Source organism: Typopeltis vanoorti, chromosome 1 (genome assembly GCF_054136105.1).
Source record: "Typopeltis vanoorti isolate ZY-2024b chromosome 1, IOZ_Tvanoo_1.0, whole genome shotgun sequence".
Classification (NCBI taxonomy): domain Eukaryota; kingdom Metazoa; phylum Arthropoda; class Arachnida; order Uropygi; family Thelyphonidae; genus Typopeltis; species Typopeltis vanoorti.
The window spans coordinates 76,161,410-76,183,897 of NC_143549.1; the positions used below are offsets into that span (position 1 = coordinate 76,161,410).

A 22,488-nucleotide genomic window follows, 5' to 3' on the forward strand; every position below is an offset into this window, starting at 1 on the left:
ACATACACATGCTATTTGGTATGCCGTAAGATCCAATTCAGTGTCGCCACCTACCTTCAAAGCAACAAAATTTGGGAAATGCATTAAGGGCTCAGCTTTCATTTCTATTTCATGACATGACGACCCTATAGTATATCTAATGAGAAGTGTTGGCGAAAACCGTTTCAGATTCACCCTCAGTTTTGTATCGCGTTGATTCCAACGTGCAAAATCATTTTTCTGAAATGGACTGGATTCCACTTGGGTATCCTGTTAAGTTTAAATTAATTCTTTAATGTTGTTTTGGGGCACTGCAATATTCCAAGTAGAGGAAACAAACCATTCGTTATATTTTACTAAAGAAAATGTTCGCATTTGAAGGTCTGTAAATTTTCGAGTTGACTACGAGTACTGTTCAAGGAAAAAGAAAGAAAGAAAGATCATTTGTTGGAATGTGGAGTTTGTTGAAAGCTCCTCATCCTTGTATGACGCTGTCTTTTGATATTTTTGCCATTCTTTGCTTTCGCTCAATGCATTTCAAAGAGTTTTGCTTGTGTTATATCGTCTTCTGAATATTTTAAAAGCCTAAATAGCTCAAGACGTTATTTAGAGTTTTCTAAACATGAACTTTGCTACTAAAAATGCTTCTTAATAAAAGTATTTCATTAAACTGAGCTATAATTTATGCTTAATCATATATATTCAAAGGAAGTTTTAAGAAACAGTGTTTAACGATGTTCCATTAAATATTGAACTTGTATGGTAAAAATGCTAACTATTTTTTGTCTATTTATTTATCTTCCGTTTGCTTTTCTCCAACTCTTTACGTAGTCATCTTGAATAATTGTTTTTCTGTTTCACAAACAGCGCAACACGCTGATGTTCACAACATGTGTTCAAAGTTTGTTTTTCGCCGAGAACTTCCTTTCTGACTAAAGTTGGGGGAAGTAACAATTCTAAAGGTCTTTGCAATATTTGTCGAACGCTTGTGACCCCTTTTACGTACCAATTCCCGATCATAGCTTAAGCAATCCTGGGCACATCGCTGCAGTTGGATAAATTTTAAGGAAATGGATTAGTATTTGGAATGTTTGCATTCGGTTTAAATTGGATAACTTCTTAGTGTCCAATATATCCAAGACGGTGAATACAATCAAAAGTGAGTTGTTGCTATGGTAACGTCACTGTATAATAAGTATTACCTCATAGTTGATCACTTAACTGAGGACCACAGTGGTTGCTAATTAGAGCTACTGTGGAACCATATGTCGCTGAATCCCTCAGACTTTCTTCGATAGAAAAAGGATAACTCAGATAGGAAATACAGAGGTAGAGGGTTTTTTCTTCCGGAAACTAGGGTTTTTCGTCCAAGTTATTTGTTTTTGTTAATTTTGTCATTTGTATTGCATTCCAGTTGAAATAGTGCAACAGTTTCGATTTAAAAAATAAATCATCTGACTCCTTTTATTTCAGAGAATAATATATGCCTGTTAGGGTTTAGAGCCTCGAGATAGTGGTAATTGTCCGCTGTACTATTTTCCCCTGATGCCGTTGTAATTACTGATAGCCTTGAGCTCAGCTACCAGAGATGGTTAAGGATGGAATCCAGCTGTCCACGGATTTTCCAAAAAAAAAAAAAAACGTTTTCATCCATAGCGCTAAGCTACCCGAAGAAAGACTGTTCTAAGTTCGATTCTCACCCTACAACAACGTATGGAAATTGAATGAATTTAGATCTCACAGTATTCAGTATTTCTGACAGTACTACAAATGTTAGGATATCTCTCCTGAAAAAGTGCTTCTAGGATGAAGATTGATTGGCTTTTAGTCTTCAAAAGTTAGTTAAGACTAAAGGAGCCCCCACCTACCCTCATTGTAAAACAGAAATTGTTAGAATAGCCTATAATTATAGTCCGTTTTAAGGGGAGAGAGAGAGAGAGAGAGAGAGAGAGAGAGAGAGAGAGAGAGAGAGAGAGAGACTTTGATCAGTCAGTTTGCATATCCTAAGAATCTTTGAAGAACTAAAACTTACTTCAATGTATCCACGCAACCAAATAAACACAAATTCTTTCAATTTTTTTAACATTTATTTTAATTCTTTACATAGATCAGAGCTTTATTTTCGACTGTTGATATTTTCATTAATTTTGCGAGAATTATTCTGTGACAGATTTACTTTATTCAAACGACTCTATCTACTGATAATGGTATGTTTATTAATGAGATATCGGCTTTTTGGCTCCTGCACTCCAGACATTCAAATTTCGTTATATTTTCACCAACTTAGGAGTTATTACGATATAATAAATACTTGGGACAAAGATTTCTCTTTTGTGCGTCAGCAAATGTTTGAATTAAAAAAGAAAAAAAATTGAGCTGCCTCGACAAAATTTTCTGATAATTCCTCACTGAATTTCAATAAAATATGCTGAATAAGAATCCCGTAATCACTTTCCCACGGACGAAAATAAAATGAATATATGGGGTGCTTATGACTTTTTGCGAAACAGAAAACTTTCCTAGGTTTAATTACCGTGATGAACAAATCATCTGATAAACACATTTGCTTATTACCCGCGTTTTATAGAATAACGTGATCAGAAATTGCATAAAAAAATATTGCAGACATGATTTGAGAAATGTAACCTTTGCTTAGAGCGATACTATAGCCTATTATGGATTGCGCTGAATTTTTCGCGACGATCGTAAATCAGTAAACATTGGTAACATAAAAGTATGCAAACAGGCACAAAAGACTGAGATCGAACCATAAAAGATGGAAAATCACAGCGAAATCATTGAAACGTGCCCATATATTACCACAGTCTATAGCTGCGTGCTTGCATGAGGTAGCGACAATATTTCTCGGGCCATTCCCATAGTCGTGGGGTCATTTTAAACTCCACAGAATGAGATTCTTACAGATTTTCCTTAGTATATACTTACAGCAATTCGCAAAGACTCAAACCTTCTTTTGATCTCTAATGAGGTAGTCACCATCCACCACGTAAAAGTGTGCATGGAACAATCCACGACGGGATAATTCACCTCTTACAAATCGGTTCCAGACTGTTTCATGTACTCGAATCAGAAGACCTTCGTAGATGATTTCAAGTGTGAAACCGGTTCACATTTCCTGTGTTACTGCATGATAGATTACAAATGAAAACAAATGTAATGGACATGAAATATATTGAGAACTTGATGAAATTTTTTCGGGTAAATAATAGTTGTTCTGTTTTTTCTTTATAGGCTTATAATCATCGTCTTTCCTCTGAGATAGAGTGTCACGATGATGTCCTCCTTTTTCTCTGGAATTCATCTACTCCAAGACTGATTATCTGTAGAAGAAAGTTCTAAGAAAACATATGCATTATTAGACAAGCTTTCTTCTCTTTCGGATTTTCCGGATGTCGTATCTGAGATGATGAAGGGAAGGGGTCTGCGTTGACATCTGTGCAGTTGCACTCCACAATTCAGGCGATTACTTGTTCATTGATGAGAGATGAGAGAAGAAGGATTTCTGCCACGTTGCGGATAGATTCGACAGAGAGGAGGAGGGGATCGGGATACGTACCAAACTAGTTTCTGTTTTAATACAGAAGAGACTCGTTTCCTCTGATTGTTTCTTTTCTTCGCTCTTATTTTAGGTTAGTTGTTGTTTCGGAATTAGGGCCGAAGCAACTTGGGCTATTCCTAGTTTCCAGAAAGGGAAAATTCTGCTACCTTCCTCTGAGACTGGGCTAATTCACCTTCAGTTGAAAATCCCTCGGTTCGAATCCCGTATAAGATTCGAACCCGTCGAAGCAGAGTGAGCTGCGGAGGCTTCTTAATTTTAGGTTAAGAAATTCATGAAGGATACGTCAATTGAGGTGTGAAGTTTTCTAGACTTTGGCGTATTTATGTGTTTCAGGCATATCGTGTTAACAGAGACTAAGCCTCTGTATTATCACCGTCCCTTTCCACTAAGCCCTTTGAGTGGAAAGAAGCGAATTAGGTTCGAATCAGATCTAGGAGGCGAAAAATCCTTATCACGCTTTATCAAACGAAGGTGAGTTACCCATCTCATAGTGAAGTAGCAGGGATTTTCTGTCCTGCATCAAAGCAAATCAGCCATAGAACACACGCAATTTACCAGGGGGGGGGGTTGAAAGTTCTGATAAACACCTAGAACAAAAATGTTTTTTTTCATATAAAAATTGTTCATAAAATGTTTATTTCGTATAAAACATGTTTTTCAGAAAATATATTTTCTTTTAAGATATATAAAAAGACAAAATTAATTAATTTTTTTGTTCTAGGTGTTTATCAGAATCTTCCAGTTTCCCACACCCACCCACCCATCCTCGTACACACAAGGACATTATATAATTAGACACAAGCCTAATCATCTTGTCCTAAAATGACGGTTACGAAAATCAATGTGAGTAGGTCATGGGCCTGAAAAGCCTGTAATTACTTCAGTTTATTCTTAGTATTATTTTAAATGGAGAGAAAAGTGACAGTAAGTCCTCTAGTTGATATACAATACAACATGCAACCTGTAGAATCCGGAAGATGTCAATGAGCCTTGATCTTGTGATGTAGTTGATTCAAATAGGCTAGTGTTTCAATATTTGGAAAAGCTTACGGCATTGGTAAGTAGATGCTAAATATTTTAGACTTTTTTTTCGCCCACATTCTTGACTTCGGTGCTTCTCCCCATATACTTTGTCATTTTATTATTCCAGAAGAATGTGGTGCAGACCAAACTCTATTTGTGATAGATTTCAACTGATGCAGTATTATTACTCTAAAGTAAATAACTTTTTAGATTATATTGACGTTTTTATGTTTCTTCTTCGCGGAAAAGTAGAGCACGTCGAATCCCCATTCTTTCGATGTTTGTTTATTTTTGTTACAATACAGTGGCAGCTCTTTGAATTTATTTCCGAAAGGAATCCTAAAGAAGGTGAAATTTTCCAGATGCTGTTTTTTAAAGTTTTATTTTCGAGATACACATGCGAAGGCTTTTGTATAGAACTGTTTATACAATACGAACTTTAGCTGAATGGATAAAGTCTCCACTTTCCAGCCGACATGTGGTGGATTCGAACCCATTGTAGCAAACGGGTTTGTGAATATTGTCATGTGGATATTTTATTTGAAGGTGATTTTTGTGGAGGATATGATTGTACTACATGAAAAATTTACATCATTACTAACTTTCTATCTACAATTTTCCTCCAAATGGATGGAACTGGAAAAAAATCGCTTCCGTAGTAAGCGAGAGAGAGAGAGAGAGAGAGAGAGAGAAAGGTTTAATCCTAGTAGAAAAAAGAAAGCTCTAATGACCGCCTTCCAATGTCTATTCGACAATGTGACTGAGCCAAATGAACCAAATGAATGGATGCAGCCTTCCTTCCAGGAAGCCTCTTAAGAGGCTTCCTGGAAGGAAGGCTGCATCCATTCCCACTTCATTCTGTGAATGTCACAGAGCTGGGAAACCATCGTAGATTTCAACAACTCAAAGCAAACCTTTGAGTAATGGTTGAACATCATCTACACCTGTACAGCACAACAGAGGTAGGCAAGTCTACCTCTGGATGAGGATATCTCCTGTGGATATCAACGGCAAGAAAGAAAGAAAGATAGAGAGCTAACAGCTGAATAATGAACTACCTCCTGTGCCATTCGTTCGTTTTCAAAGGTTTCTTCTTATGTATTGCCCATACAAAGAAGAACAAAACTCTTCTAAATGACTAGAGAAGGAAACTAGAAAAAAAGGAAACTATTTCAGGTTCTGTACGCTTCATGATGCCAGTCGCTCTCCATTCTAACTCTGTATGCCAAGCATACGTATATTTCTGAACATTGTTTGGATTCTATTTCTGAAATTGTTTCATGTTTTTTCGTCTCTAGTTCTCAATGGAGTGTTCTTTGCAATTCTGAAAAGACGCCATCCTAACGTCTCTCTCTCTCTCTCTCTCTCACACACACACACACACACACACACACACACACACACCGCACCGTGATTTATGCAACATCATTATTCATTCATCCTTTCTGAGGTCTCATTATTTCTCTATGTTGTTTGTTCTTTATTCTGGTATTTTCCTCATCGCTAGTGTATTTTAATCTTCATTTCTAATCCTTTACAGTTATCGTGTCTAATTCTTTATTGTACTTTATTCTTTTATGGTCGTTCGGTTTCTTATACTTTCAAACAATTTATCGATCATACTATTATTTCAGTTAAGTTCTAAGTTTATAAATTTCAAGTTTATGAAGATAGAAACGTGAAAGTGCCCCTGTTCTACGTCAAAGTATGTGTTTCAAAATGCATCATCTACGTCATCACCATAGTTTTACTCATAAAATCACAGGTCAAAGCCAGCGCTTTCAAAACAAAAGGGCGCTCCTTGGCAAAGACTTTGATCCTATTTCAAAGACCGTTCGGAATCCTAATTCAGTTAAATATTATGACAATAAGTAAGGAGGCACAAATATACCTTAGAAATATGGTCAGTGCTTAGGATTTGCAGTAGCATTCCATTGGAATATAATGCGAGTAATCACATAATCCAACTCTTTTGTAGGACACGCATGATTGAGGATGAGCAAAAGCAAAGCCACCTTTGGTTTAATGTTACAATCTTGGTTTTCAGTGATAACGAAACAACTATTGAGAACATCACTGAAATTTATTCCGAGGATCTGAGTTGATCCTTCAAGTGAAAACTACCAGAATAGATAATGAACTAGCGCATCGTAGATCTGCTAAAGGTTTCTTGAGAAATGCGATGACGTAATCTGTAAAGGCAACTCACTTATATTGCCTATTATGGGACTGGAAGGAGAATTCCCTGTAATATTCGACGAGGGGGGGGGGTGTAATTTTGAACCTCAATGAACAGGGATGGCTTCATTGCTACTAAAGAAAACTAAACCTAGTGGACAACCTTGTCGCACTCTTTTGTATATGTTCCAAGAAGTTCAAAACTTATTCGTTCAAGACACAACGAAACGTGTTCTCCAGATCAGTAGAAAGAAAGCTGATCCTCCCTGTGTTATATAAATGGAGAGAATTCTTAAACCACAGAAGATGCGTCGTTCATCTCTTAGGCTGAGACCTTTTGCTTCTGTGATCCAAGTGATGGTTTAGCCAGCTGTTCAGCAATTTAGTGAACAGCTTGATATCGAAACTGGGGGGGGGGGGAACCAATGACATATCAAAAAAAGCTATACCCAAGTTATATTTGTCTTTCCTAATGTGTGTGTGTGTGTGTGTGTGTGTGTGTGTGTGTGTGTGTGTGTGTGTGTGTGTGTGTGTGTCTTTATATATATGTATTTCTCCTGTGATAACTTAGTCTATCTTCTTTACACTAGAATAAATAAATGATATTTATGGGATATATAAATAATTGTACATTAGAAAAGATGACATTGGATGAAATATTTGATAAAAAAAAATTTTTTTAAAAAAGCCAATGCATCCGGTTCTCGTCCTACCTTGGACGATTGATACAGCTCTCTTGCTGTTCCTCGGTTGCATCCCCACTAAAGGAAAGTATTTTATGTTGTCTGTAGATATGAATGCGTTCTAAAGGCAGGTTTGCCTCTTTTTTGAAGGATAAAAAACCCTAGTTTCCAGGAGGGAGAACTCCGCAGCTTCATTTGAGACCGAGCTAACTCACCTTCATATGAAGAGCCCTGAGAAAGGTCCTTCGCGTCCTAGACAAGATTACAACCGAAGTCTTTGCACCTAAAGAGAGCTTCGTCTATACTGATTGAGCTACGGATAGTCTCTTATAAATTGTAAGTCCTCTCAATCTGAAATGCTTTTTATTCCTCTAAAAGGGAGTAGGCGGAATTCCTTTGCCGCTGACTTTTGAATGCTAGTGGACACTCACTCTCCATTTTTCCAGCGTATATCGAGGGTCAGCCCAAACTATTTAATAAATCAAAGGTTTTCAGCAGAAAGAGAACGACAGACATCTGCTGCCATCTCGTGACTTTAAATCCTAACACTCACACTATTACAGAACTCAGCATAAATGATACACTTTATTATAAAAGATAATATATTTGTATATTTAATATAATTATTACAAAATAAAATTATTGCAAATGCAACGAGAGAAAAATTAAGTGTTGTCCAGTTTGAAGGCGTTTTCTAGCCAAGAGGATGTGCATACTTGCGTTACGCAATGGGCTAAGATCATGTTTCATGTGTTTATGCACGTTATTAAACTTAAATGAACAGCACGTACTCATTTTTGTCATTTAATTTTTTTTTTAAATCCGTTTTAACTTGATTTGCTTTTTCGATAGCTGACGTCAGGGGCGAATGCTGGTCCTGAAATTCACGCTTGCTCTTGTCATCATTCAGGGAGTGAGAGGTGTGATTAGCGGAATAATGAATTACTGACCATTTAAAACTATATATTTAGAAATTTATGTACATTTAATCATACAAATACAACATTTATTTTACAAATGATATTCTATCTTTTTCAATTTAACTGCTTGAATACGAATTCTACCCTACAGTTCTTCTTTATGAACTGGTCAATAACATCGTCATAAAAAGTTGGTTGTAACTTAATTTTCCCAAGCAACACGCACACTTGTAAAGGCTGGCTGAAGCTCACTGACTAGAGCTACTTTGACTGCGTATGGCCTGTGTTTAAGACGACGTGAAGGGAGCTGAAATGGCTATGCGCGCGCATGAAATCACAGTGCTGCAGCGAGGACCTGGAAACTCTTACAACCGAGCAAGCATCGGCCTTCGATACACAACGCAAAATTCAAAATCTCAATTATTGCCGCGCAAGCTTAAGACTCCTCTGTCTGCAAAAATAAAAGCCTAAATGGGATGCTTATAAATGCATGCATTTATTAACAAATAAATATTACTTCTTTCTCAATTAATGAGCTTGCGCAGCAAGAATGAAGAATTCGTTCCTGGTTGACATGGAATATCTTTTTTCAGATTTTATATTTTTTATTAAATTAAATTTAATTTGTTTCAAACTGAACTGCGTACCACACTTTGGGAAGCCGTGATCCTAGTAAAAGGCGAATCATGAAAAGTAGACTGGATCTCGAATTCTTTCAATATGCAATGCTCCTCCTTACATACTCGGATAAGACAGAAAGCTTCTAATTGGTGCCGATAAAAAACTATATCCAACTGTCGAGTTTACTTTTCTTTTTAGTTTTTCATCTTTACATTACACTTCTCACCACAACCCTATTTTATGTTAAGTGGCTCATCATAGCCAAATTATAAGATCAATATTAACAAAAACGAATAAAGGTGTACTTGTAAAACTTATTTTATTAATCAAATTTTAGTGAAGTAATAAATAAAAGGTATTTATTATATAACTTTATTTAACTTTAAACTTTATTTTATACAATATACCTTATTTCATTTTGTAATTAATGTTATTTTATATTTTGATGTATGCTAATACAGCCACTAAAAAAATGAGGTAACATTTCATGTCTAATTTTTGTTTCGAAAAATGCGAAAAAAAAGTAAATTTACCAGACTTCCTCCTCGTAAATCTGTTTAGGTTCACTGGATTATCATGCTAATATCTTTTTTTTTTTTTTTCCCTTTGATGAGGCTTATTTTACAACTGTTTGTCTGGTGGTATTTCATCTCTACTGTTAAAATGTTTGCTCTAGTGCACTGCTGTGTCGCACGATTTCCGAAATCTATCCTAGATTCTCTTGTTACGTCACGTATATCTGAAACAGTTTCTTTCTCTGTATCATGGATATCATATCCTGACATAAGTGTAGTTCGTAATAATCAATGATCTCTGAGATGACTAAGTTATTTATTTATTTATAAACATGTTAGTTAGTTTACCCATACGAAAAATATCGATTTTACAAAACTACTGTATAAATTTCAGATATTAACATTTAGTTTTGGATGGGATCAAAATTTTTGTTACCTGATACTGCTGGCGCCATCTGTTGGATCATTCTGTTTCTTCCTTATATGTGGGGGAATCTATATCTCTATCTCTATATTATAAAAAGATAAGTCGAAATTTGAAACGTTTTTATGTCACGTCTTCGTTGTTTTGAAACGTCCAACAATGTGTTTGCCTTCATGAGACAACAATTTTATCGTTTCAGGATTACAACAATCAAACACATTCTCGACCATTAGAACAGTACGTGTTAGTAATCATTACCGAAATTAGCATAACGCGCATGTCATGACTGATTATATAGGAAATATTTTATTTTCATTTCGTCATTTTGAATAATTAAAGTGAGGTTCATAAAGAACCGGCCTACCAGCACGGAACTCGGAGGGTTGGGCGCCGTAGGCGCCAGGGGGGGGGGGAGACAGAGTCCCCTAGTACTATATATATATATTCTCTCTCTCTCTCTCTCTCTCTCTCTCTCTTTATATATATATATATATATACACCCGATATCACAGTGGTTGAAAAAAGTGAAAACAAGGGTCTTAAGTTTATCGAAGTATCAGTACCAGGAGATAGTCGGATTGACGACAAAGAAAATTAAAAAATTACAAAGTATCGCGATTTGCAAATCGAAGTTGAACGAATCTGGCAAAAGAAAACGAAAGTTGTTCCCATAATAATTAGTGCTTTAGGCGCCATCCCTAAAACATTGATAAAACATCTAGAAGCACTCGAGTTAGATGGATCAAAGATTGGGCAGCTGCAAAAGGCCGCTTTGTTCGGCACAGCTTTCATTTTCAGAAAGTATCTCCACAACTCATAGGCCCTTGGGTAGGGTCGAATTAGTGGAATATAACCAGCCTTTTCTTAAGACTGAGGAAGCAAATCAAGCTTTGATGAATATTATATATATATATATATATATATATATATATATATATATATATATATATATATATATATATATATATATATATATATATATATATATATATATATATATATATATATATTTATTTATTTATTTATTTATTATTTTAAATGACTGATACCGAGAGATAAAGATGTGACATGGTTTATTTAAAAAGATACTACTAGTTTACTAGTTTCGTTGAATGGATCAACTTCTTCAGGTATCACAATCAACGAAATATACAAAAAATAACAGAGACTTAAAAATTGCATTAACAGTATTAGTAGAAAAAAAAAAAAGTAGCACATTTTGAAAACAGTAATGCGAGCTTGAGAACTTAAACTGAGTTTTTTTTCTGTTAACTCAGACGAAGGTCGCCAACACATTGTGGACTGGACACAAACTTCTAATATCCATGTGTATGATGAACTTGAAAGAAAGATTGTCGAATCCAGAGAAATTGCCTTGGATTCTTCCCATATCAATAACAGCCTAAGTTTCAATCTCTCTGACGCACACATTCTCTGTTCAATACTGGCGCACCCGTGACAGCACGTAGTCAACTTTTATTTGGAACTCAAGGTCGCATTACTGTTTTCAAAATGTACTACTGTCTTTTGTACTAGTACTGTTAATGCAATTTTTAAGTTTCTGTTATTTTTTGTATATTTCTTTGATTGTGATACCTGAAGAAGTTGATCCATTCAACGAAACTAGTAAACTAGTAGTAGTAGTAGTAGTAGTAGAGAGAGAGAGAGAGAGAGAGAGAGAGAGAGAGAGAGAGAGAGAGAGAGAGAGAGAGAGAGAGAGAGGAATATAGAGGAATTTTTGAGCTCTTAGCTGAGATTTCTGTTTTTATTAAAATTAATTTCGCGTGCCACCAGTTTGTTTGTGTGGTTCAATTCATTTACCATCCGCATCAGTCCGGTCAGGTCTTCTGAGACGATAGCAATGTTGTCAGCAAATCGAAGAATCCTTAATTAGTTTCTTAATCTATTACTATCCCTCTTGGTCCAGTCAGTTTTACTGTTCAGTTGTAGATGCAAAAATCTATGGATTAGAGGATCATCTTATTTATGTTAATTAGGATATAATGTCAATTTCTCTCTGTGTAAATAGCTGATCTGCTGAGACATCTGCTACAAATAGCGTATCGTATTTACCACCTCGGTTCACTAACAGAGCATCTAAAAGTGCGACATGAGCTGCGGAATCAAGTGCTCTGGTATAGTCGATCAAAGCGATGTTCAGGGAATTTGTTATATTCATTATATTTTTTTAATAATTTGATTTATTACATGCAAGTAATTTATCATTCAAAAGTTTTCCCTAAATCTTGCTTGCTCATTTTGCTGGTTTCTTCTAGTTGGACAACGAATCTGTTTTGAATACATCTAATGGAAAATTTTTATTTATGGGAAATGAGACTGATTGGTATGTAGTTGTTCATATCTGATTTACAATTTTTCTTGTGTAAAAGGATTAGCTTTGAATATAATCCATCTCAGACCAGCCGCTGCTCTGAGATAGATTTCTTGATAATAACCCTGCGTAGAATATGACCAATGTAGGTAGCCATTCTCCAAGTTAGTCTAAATTTTAACAATTTAACATTTATCTGGTCTTCGCCAAGATGTCTTCTCCTGGCAAAGACAGATTTCTATGATGGGACAAAGAAATTGGTTGAATTCGTGTAGGATATAATTTCTCGTAGAAATTACTTTGTACTTTTAAGCTTTTTTCTCTGTTGTTTATGAGATGGTTTTCATTTTTTAGTTGGATGATCCATTTCTTGCCGGTAGACATCCTCACTTTGGTTATGTTTATATTAGCGTACTTTTCTAAAGAATCCGTTACTAATGTAGTGTTTACAATCCACATTTCAATCTCCCTCCCCCTTCTTGTGGCACTATTAGCATAATGAAAATATGGTTTAAAAATTCTTGCCTGCGGAAAAATTGCCTACTTTTTTTTATTTTTCTATACATTTACTGCTCCGCTCCCCACTTAAACACGGTCTTAGTGAAAATTATATTGTGCTGCCATCTCTTGGATAATCTCATCACTATGGGAATTTGTTAATTAAATCGCTGATCATACAATTCTCTTTGATAAAACGATTAAAAGCTGAGTTCAAGAGTGTGAGTGGAAAATATTATTCCAGATATCTACAAAAAACCTGTAATTTATGTACAAATATCCATATAGAAAGATAATGCATTCATCTTTTTATAAAGATAAAAATCGAAAAATCAACGAACACCACAAAGAAGTACATATCTTGATTAAATTTTAACAAAATATTAATAATAGCATGACCGTGAGATGCGATGATTGATTCATTCAATCCAATACCCTTGGAGGGTAATGGATGGCAATGCTGTAGCCAATGAAGTTTTAACTGAGGCTCGGCTATTGCTGTTACCCTCCTGCCATGATCAGAGCTTTAATTGCTCAATAACACCTTATTCCTACATTGTCCTCTACAGATAACGGGGAAGATGAAAAGCATTCTTGCTTCGCCCCTTTAAGCCAGTCCTTATAAGGACTAAGCATAGTTGGTTGGGCGGTGATTAATACCCTTGGAGGGTAATGGATGGCAATGCTGTTGCCAATGAAGTTCTAACTTAGGCTCGGCTATTGCTGTTACTCTCCTGCCATGATCAGAGCTTTAATTTAATAGCTCAATAACATCTTATCCCTACACTGTCCTCTATAGATAACGGGGAAGATGAAAAGCATTCTTGCTTCGCCCCTTTAAGCCAGTCCTTATAAGGGCTATAAGCATAGTTGGTTGAATTGACCGTGAGATGCGGTGATTAATACCCTTGGAGGTTAATGGATGGCAATGCTGTAGCCAATGAAGTTCTAATTGCGGCTCGGCTATTGTTGTTACCCTCCTGCCATGATCAGAGCTTTAATAGCTCAATAACACCTTATCCCTACACTGTCCTCTACAGATAACGGGGAAAATGAAAAGCATTCTTGCTTCGCCCCTTTAAGCCAGTCCTTATAAGGGCTATAAGCATAGTTGGTTGGTATATATATAACAGCGTTTCCCAAACTGTGGGCAGCGGTCCCCTTGGGGGGGTCGTGAAATAATGAAAACAAATTGAAAATTTTTTATTATTTCTTTTTTGTTATTTTTTATATTTTAATGGAAAAAATCACACATTTGTTCACAAACTTTGCTTCCTGCGTATTTCCGCGTTTAATGAATATTAGTAAATATTTGCTTATTCATATAAGTTTCATTTCAAAGCAGAAATCTAAGAATTGCAGTTTCAAATATTTCACCTGACATTGACTTTTTGTGTAGCAGTATTGAAACACATCCATCACATTAAATTGTTATTAAACTCTTTTATGATTTTAATTCTTTCTTTATTACTAATTGATTTACGTTTCATGTGCTTTACTGCAAATGTACAATCAAGATATCTATCGATATAAAAATATGAGACGATGTCCCATGTTAAATGTGTATGTAAGATGCTAAAAATAATATATTTGCATTTGATTTTTGCAATATTCGCTGTGTATGTTTTGTATTGAATAGAAATACAATAAATATTATAATAATATATGTCTATATTACGATTTTTTTTCGAGGGGGGGCCGTGAAATATTTTAATTTTTCCAAAGGGGACCCTGGCATCTTTGGGAAGCACTGGTGTATATAATATGGCACAGGTGAAGCCATGTTCCCTTCCGCATCTCATACGGATATGGCAGGATTTTCCCTTCCATGGACTCGCTTTATTATTATTATTATTATTATTATTATTATTATTATTATTATTATTATTATTATTATTATTATTATTATTATTTTATGATTGATTAAAAACTGCTAAACAGTTTTTAATCAGTCATAATACCACCAATTGAATCACGTCAACTACCTGACTAGCACTTTTGTTTTTTATTTTTTTACATCTTTTCTACCAGCTTTTCAAATGATCAAGTGGATAAAATATCGGCTTTTTCAGTGTGTAGAATGTAGTTCTGAATCTCATGTTGGTTCGCAAAAATGTTTGGTGGTAGATGGATTTCAACGTCACGTCTTGCTTTTTGGAGATTTCCCCGTTTGGTCTCGGCAATGGGGTTCTCGTCTAAAGCTTGAAGTTTCCAAATTATCAACTGGCGATCACACGTAGTGAACAGATACACGTGACCTCAGTTGCCTCGACATTAATTCTAAACGCTCTCAGCCGCTAGAACGGCAAAAAGTTTCCTTCCAGCAAGGAAAAAAAAAAAAACCTTTTTGTTAATTTTGTAAAACGATTCCTGTTATTTACATTTGAACTATTTTATATATTCTGAGTGGCGTAATTGCAAGGAAAAAATTAACAAAAAATAGGAAACTTCAGGAAACTCGACGTAAGATTTACAACTTCTAAGACAACAATAGGAATTAATTATTCAAAATTAAGTGGATATTGAAACCCACATTATTTCTTAGCCGAATAAGAAACTCAAAGATAGAAAATCTAATCTAAGAGTTTCATGCCGAATTACTCCACCTTTACTACGAGTTACCCCAGCATTGCACTACCAGGTGTTGGCTTACGCTTGGTCTCGCCGAACTTTATAGTTTTCTATATTCGGCATGAAACTCTTAGATTAGATTTCCTATCTTTGCGTTTCTTATTCGGCTAAGAAATAATGTGGGTTTCAATATCCACTTAATTTTGAATAATTTTACTTCGCCGAAGTGAAGCCTGTTGGCTCTTATTTCAGTAATAAAAATTAAGATTTAGGTTCACGAGATGGCAGGGTTTTTTCTGTCCCCCCCCCCTTCAATGCCTTCAGAATCATCGATAGCCATGACCTCAGCATCAGTGACGGATATGGCTGGAATCTGGAATCTGTCCACTGATATCAAAATAAATATCAGTGGACTGATAAGAAATAAAATAATAAATAATTAAATAAGAACTTCTTGTATTGTCTTTGGAAATAAAATACATATGAATAAGATTTATTTATTTATAAGCTTAACATAAATCTCCACGTATTTGCATTCATAGTTGGGTATTGTCAGCAATAAACATGCAAATAAAGCGGTTTTTTTTTTTTTTAATTCTCTCCTTCCGAATTTATAAGACAAACTACTAGAAAAACTTCTTTTTTACTTCCCCTGTGCGTGATGATCAGACCTACTGAATCTGTTTTGTAATGAGAGATATGGAGTGGGATCCAGAAGAATATCTTGTCATTAAAAAGTCACTAACGATCATTTTCTCATTAAAAATGCATAAACGTAAAATATTCAAGTTTAATTACAGACATGACAATATATTCAGACATAATCTTTCATTGATTGATTTGAAATGACTTTACTTAAGATGATCCCAAATATATACTCCGAATGTATTCTCATCTCATCGTATTATGAATATATTAATTTTAATAATAATATTATTATTATTGCTTTTATAATTTCAATTTAGAAAATTTCACTGTTATTTTGAATACGGGAAGTTAGAAATTTTTTTTAAAATACATAATTATATTAATCTGAAATGAATCACGTTGGTGGTGATGTTGTATTAACAAGAGGTGGAGGAAGCAAAGCATTTTTGGATATTGGTTGAGAGAGAGTTGAAGTTCAAAGGTCATGGCAAAAGTGATGAAAACAGAACAAAAAAAAAATGCTACTATAGGAATAAGAAGAATGTTGACAAATAAATATGAAGAGGCTGTTATTGTATTGTACGTGGCTTTGATCGAATTGCATCTGCACTACCACGCACAGATTTAGTTGCTATGAGAGAGCCGAGCCCTGTTAAAGGTTCACAAGTGAATCACAAGAGAGAGAGAGAGATGTTTTTTTGTTTGCATGGTGAGTGAAATGCGTTGCCCGATGAAGTAATAAGTGTATAGACATTGAATCAATTTAAGAAGATGAGAGGTATCATTTCTGCTACATTAATTGGTATTGTTCTATCTCCTTTGATGAATCTTGACTCTAGAAAATGCTTATATGCACCAACAAAATGCCATCCAGTCATTTCTTGCATTTTAGTATAGTAAGAAGGAGATTAAACACTCAAGTGGTGCCTGTGGTGTAGTGGTTATCACATCCGCCTAACACGCGGAAGGTCCCAGGTTCGAGCCCTGGCAGGCACAATGTTTTTTTTTTTTTTCTTTTAAATTTTTTGTTTATACTAATAAAAAAATTTGTATGCAATTCTTTTGTAATTTCGCATTTCTCATTGTTAAGAAATAGTCTCGATTGCACATGCATTTTCAACTGCTAAATCACGAACTCTAATACAGTATCATAATTTTTTTATTATGATTTCCTATCTTTCTCTCCACCGTCGTATTTAAATTATCATTATTTAATGATAGTTTTTTTTCGGAAATTTCCCAGAATAAACATAAGTAAAATTTCTCATTATCATCAAACTGACAAATATAAATTTCACACTGTTTCTCGTTTGGATACAGTTATACAGTTCAAATAGTTATTAACAGACGGCGCCACTGAACAACCATAAGCGTCAAATCATTTGTTTAAGACAGTGGTCGCCAAAGTGGTCGATATCGACCCCCAGGGGTCGATATACTATTGTTAGGGGTCGATTCGGACTCAGGGGTCGATAGAAAAATATAAGACATCATTGTACGGGTAATATTTAATTCGGTTAACTTGGATTACCTCCATCCTGAATGACAACGCAATAAGAGTGAAACGTGGGAACAGTGACATGAATAGGACCTGTGAGATGGAGCAAGGTCATGGAAATAGTTACGGAGGCCAATCATGTAGGCCAAAATGACGTATTTACCAATAAATGGATGTCCGTGGTACATCCTATATATACCTATAGGAAGATTGTATTATTATCATTTTGTTATCTAAATTAAATTTTATATTTTGTATATTATTTATCCCTCCTATCAAATATGTAATGTTAATAAGGACGTCAAAAACAAAAACGTATCCCTTTGACGTTAAGCCAACTTTTTTTTGTTTGTCCTGTCATAATTACGTAATAGTAAAATAGATGGGGTCGATAAAAAGCAAAGAAAACTCTTGAAGAGGTCGATGGTCAAAGAAGTTTGGTGACCCCTGGTCTAAGATAAACAAAGCATTAACCATATCAATGATAATGACGGCCATGAAAAGCATTAGTTTAATTTTTTTCTTTTATTATTATTGTTATTATTATTATTATTACGTGACATCTCCAAGGACACATCGCGGGAGGATACTCTGCTCCACTTCGCTACACAATCTAATCGTCTCCCCTACTGCTTAATTCTCCCACTACACACAATTACTATCAGCGCCACCTACCGTCGATCACGACCACCAACATTACTTTTTTTGTCTGTAAATTGAGTATTTTCTAACTATAGAATTCGAACTGTTTAAGAATGATGTCATCATTCTCAAAATAACGGAAATAAAAAAAAATGTATATTAAATTAAAAGTTACCTTAACATATGTTTGAAGGGGAACCAATAGTTATTAGGACTTTTGGCCCCCTGCAGAAACAAAATGTCACGGAATTGTAGATAACTCTCCCTGATGTCACGTCCCAATATTTATTATTATTGATTATTATTTGTTATTATCTGTCGGCCTTGTTGGCCGAGTGATTAGCGTATCCGCTCTCCATCCAAAAGGCTGCGGGTTCGAATCCCGACGTGGGCATGGATGTTTGTGATTGTGAAAATACTAGTGGTGGTGGTGATGGGCGATAGATGACGTTGGTGTTACAGACTCTGTAGCGCAATTGGAAGAACGACGTACGTTGTGCCCTTCGATTAAAAAAGGCCTAAGTTCAATTCTCGTGGTGAGGGGAGGAATCTTTATGTGGACTTTCTCAATCGAAGGTGAGTTAGCTGATCTCATACGGTGGTAGCAAGTTTTTTCTCCCGCGTACAGACAAATCGACCCTTCAGAACACATACAATTTACAGACAAAAAATATTAACTGTGGTGGTGGTGGTAGGCTGTAGATGGCGTTGATGTAGATGATTGGTAGTAGAGGTTCGGTGTAGTGGCGGTGAAGGAGAGTTGTACAGTGGGTGTTCTCCGGCAATGAGTCCTCGGGCTTCTTGGAGGTGTTACGAATAATATTATTATCATTACCACATATTTATACTTCTACTACAACTACTACCTCTTCTTCTCCAGCTTTACCCACTTAAGTAGGGTCGCTGTTTGTGTTGGGTCTCCTCCACAACTTCCTGTTTTGGGCTGTAGCCACATCCAAGTTCTTCATCCTCAAGTCCTCCACCATCTCCCTGCTTCTCTTCTTTGGTCCTCCGCGCTTCCTCTTCTTCTGCACATCCATCTGCATGACATTTCTTCCCACATACTCTTCCTCCCTCCTCGTCACATGACCAAAGCATCTCAACCTTGCCTCCTGTATCTTTGCTCCTAAGTTCGTAACTTTCACCGTTCCCCTTACATAATGATTTCTCAGATGATCCTTTCTGGTCACGCTGCACATCCACCTAAGCATTCTCATCTCTGCTACTTCCATCCTCCTGATGTTATTTTTCCTCAGGGCCACAGTTTCCAAAGCATACATCATAGTTGGTCTCACTACTGTCCTGTAAATTTTGCCTTTTAGATTGATCGGCACCGTCTTATCACATAGCACTCCAGCCATCTCTCTCTCTCCAGTTCCTCCATCTTGCATCCCACTTCCTTCTCAGCCTCACCATCCTCTTTCATTGTTAAACCTAAGTATCTAAAATCACTGACCTTCCTGATGACATTTCCTCCCAGTTCCAGATCTGTCTCCTGGCTGCCATTCACTTTGCAACACATATACTCGGTCTTATTTCTGCTCAATCTCATACCTCTCTCTTCCAGTACTTTCTTCCAACTTTCCAGTTTGGCTGCCACTTCTTCTCTTGATTCTGCACAGCAAGATGTCATCTGCATACAACATAGTCCAAGGCGCGTCTTCTCTCACTCCCTCCATCGCCACCTCCATCACAATATTAAACAGGAACGAACTTAATGCAGACTCTTGATGCAAGCCAACTGTCACTGGAAAACTTTCTGTCATTCCCAGGCAGGTTCGAACACTTGTCTTCACATTGCTGTACATCTCCTGCACCAACCTGACATATTTCTCCGGAACCTTCTTCTCCCTCAGACACCTCCAGACTTCTAGTCTTTGCACTCTATCATACGCTTTCTCCAGATCAATAAATACCAGATGTAGCTCCCGTTGCTTCTTTCGAAATTTTTCCATCATCTGCCGTAACCCAAAGATAGCATCTGTGGCCGATCGACCAGGCATGAAGCCAAATTGCTCCTTTGCAATCTCCACCTCCTTCCTCAGTCCTCCATCAAGAACCCTTTCTAGGATTTTCATTGTGTGGGACATCAACTTTATTCCTCTGTAATTCTTACAGTCTTGTGCATCCACTTTACCCTTGTAGATGGGGACAAGGGTACTTTCCCTCCATTCCTCGGGGTATATTTTCCTGTTGGCAAACTTTCACGAACAGGTGCCACAGCAGGTCAATTCCCTGGCTAAACATGGCAAAAAAAGTTAGACAATTGTTTAGATTAATTGAAACAACAGTGTTCATATTAAAGTTTGTATTATCACTAATTAAAAAAAAAACACAAATAAGAACAATTCTTGCAGTAATTTATATTTTAATCAAGTCTTTAAAAAACACTTGTGTGGGCCTTATTAAACCATAGTAGTTTAATAAAGCCCTTGAACAAAATTAAATATTTAAAAAAGAATATAACAATTATTTTTAATTATTATTAATTGTAATCATAATTATTAGCTTAAGAACAGTCATAAGGGCATACAAATACGCCACATTCTTCTTTGGTGAGACCAACACACTCTTCATGGTACCATTTAAGACACCGTGTGCATTGCCTCATATCAGCAACCTTTTCTTCTCTGCATCCATGGCAATACCACCCCTCTTTTGACACTCTGTTTGTTCCTTTAATTTATTTAATTTATTTAATTTTTTTTTTTTGGTTCTTCCTGTTTTTAGTGGCAGCCTTCTCTTTCTTACTATCATTTTCTTTGAAAAGATCTTTCGTCACTCTCTGGCCCTTATAATTTAAAAGCTTTTCTTCGTGGTGTTGCCTTTACAACTGCATAATTTGGCGTTGGCATTAACTCCTGAAACGATGACTTCAAAGAGTTCTTTGTTTTTAGATTTGCCAATGGAATGTCATCATCGGAGTTATCTGAATCACAAGATGGAGGATTAGGACATGTTCTTACAGCTCGAGCAGGATTCAAAAATTGAGCTTTACGTTTAGAAATTGTTGGGTTTCTCTTTAAAAATAACTTCAACCAATCTTTTCCTACGAGGCCACTTTCTTTATTAAGTTATTCCTAATTTCATTTTGTTCACAAAATATAAAAGTTTGCCTGCGTATAGATTTTGGAGTTAAAGGGACGCCAATTGAAGCAAACTTTACTATTCTTTCTACCAAGTTCTCTTAATTTTTTGTTAGCGCAGTATTTCTTCCTAATCTTTTCGTCGTCTTCTCTGTCTTTAAATGGTTCCTCAATGTTCTTTTAGGTACTCCATAGCGTTCTGATGCTGCACGTTGTGATAGTGGTCCTCTTTGCACAGTTTCATAGATGCTTCTAGTCTTTCATCAGTCCAAAGATCACCAAAAAATAAACTCATAAATTATAGCAGTTTAATAAGGCCCATCAACAAATTTACTGGGCCTTATTAACTGCCACGAACTAGATTAGATCACATCTATTTTCATGATATGAATTCCATAAAAAATGTTTTCATCAATGAAAACATTTTTTATCATAAAACTACTGATTGCTGAAAGAACAATTTAAATATAGAAGCAATGCAAAAAGGACAATATTTTTAATTAAAACTTATGGATTATTGCGGCTTAATATTATTAAACGGGAAGACAGGTCAAACTGACAAATACAGTCACTATATTTGTTGACAATAACGTTGACTATGAAGATTTCAATTAAGGAACATTTCAACATCAACAAAAAAATTCAAAACATACACAAACAAAAGCATAAACGATTTGAGTAAAAAGTCAATGCTATTATAAAAGGGGCACTCCTAAACAAAAATAGCTAAATAGCCATAAGAATAATAAACGATTGTCTTTTGTTTTTTATTCTGTAGCATTGAAGGTCAAGTTTACAACATGGTTGGTTTACATTTTGGTTTCACCGTGAACGAAGTTCTAAGCATCGTTAAAAAGTGAAAATTTTACTAATATTAGCATTTAAACAATAGATTAAAAATATCATCTAGTAGAGCCCCCAAGTGTCAAGAACATCTTGCGTGAAGTAATGGAAAAATTATTAGTGCTGTGGATTGGCGATATGTATCAAATCAACATTCCTGTCACTCAAGCAGTAATCATGGACAAGGCAAAGCTGATGGGAAAGAGTGATTTGTGGGAGTCATTCGTACTGAGGGGAACCAATCTTATATTAAATACATTATAATTTGACCTCAGTTTACGAGGAATCACTTTACGAACAGTGGATTGAGAACCTAACCCCCCTTCGTAAAATGAGGCCTTCCTGTATATGTTTTTGATTCATTTTACACCGTGGCTACCTATAATAACAGATAACTGAGTTTAGTCGATTTTTCTTAGTTAGTTTCTCTTAGTTGATTTTTTTTTT

The 22,488-nt window shown here is 35.7% G+C and overlaps 1 non-coding gene across 1 annotated transcript; it reads left to right on the plus strand.

The window, feature by feature from the left end:
* The first annotated feature begins 16,895 nt into the window (after window positions 1-16,895).
* Window positions 16,896-16,968, plus strand: TRNAV-AAC (transfer RNA valine (anticodon AAC)). The gene has a single exon. It is a non-coding gene; the product is annotated as a tRNA-Val (tRNA).
* The last annotated feature ends 5,520 nt before the right edge of the window (window positions 16,969-22,488 follow it).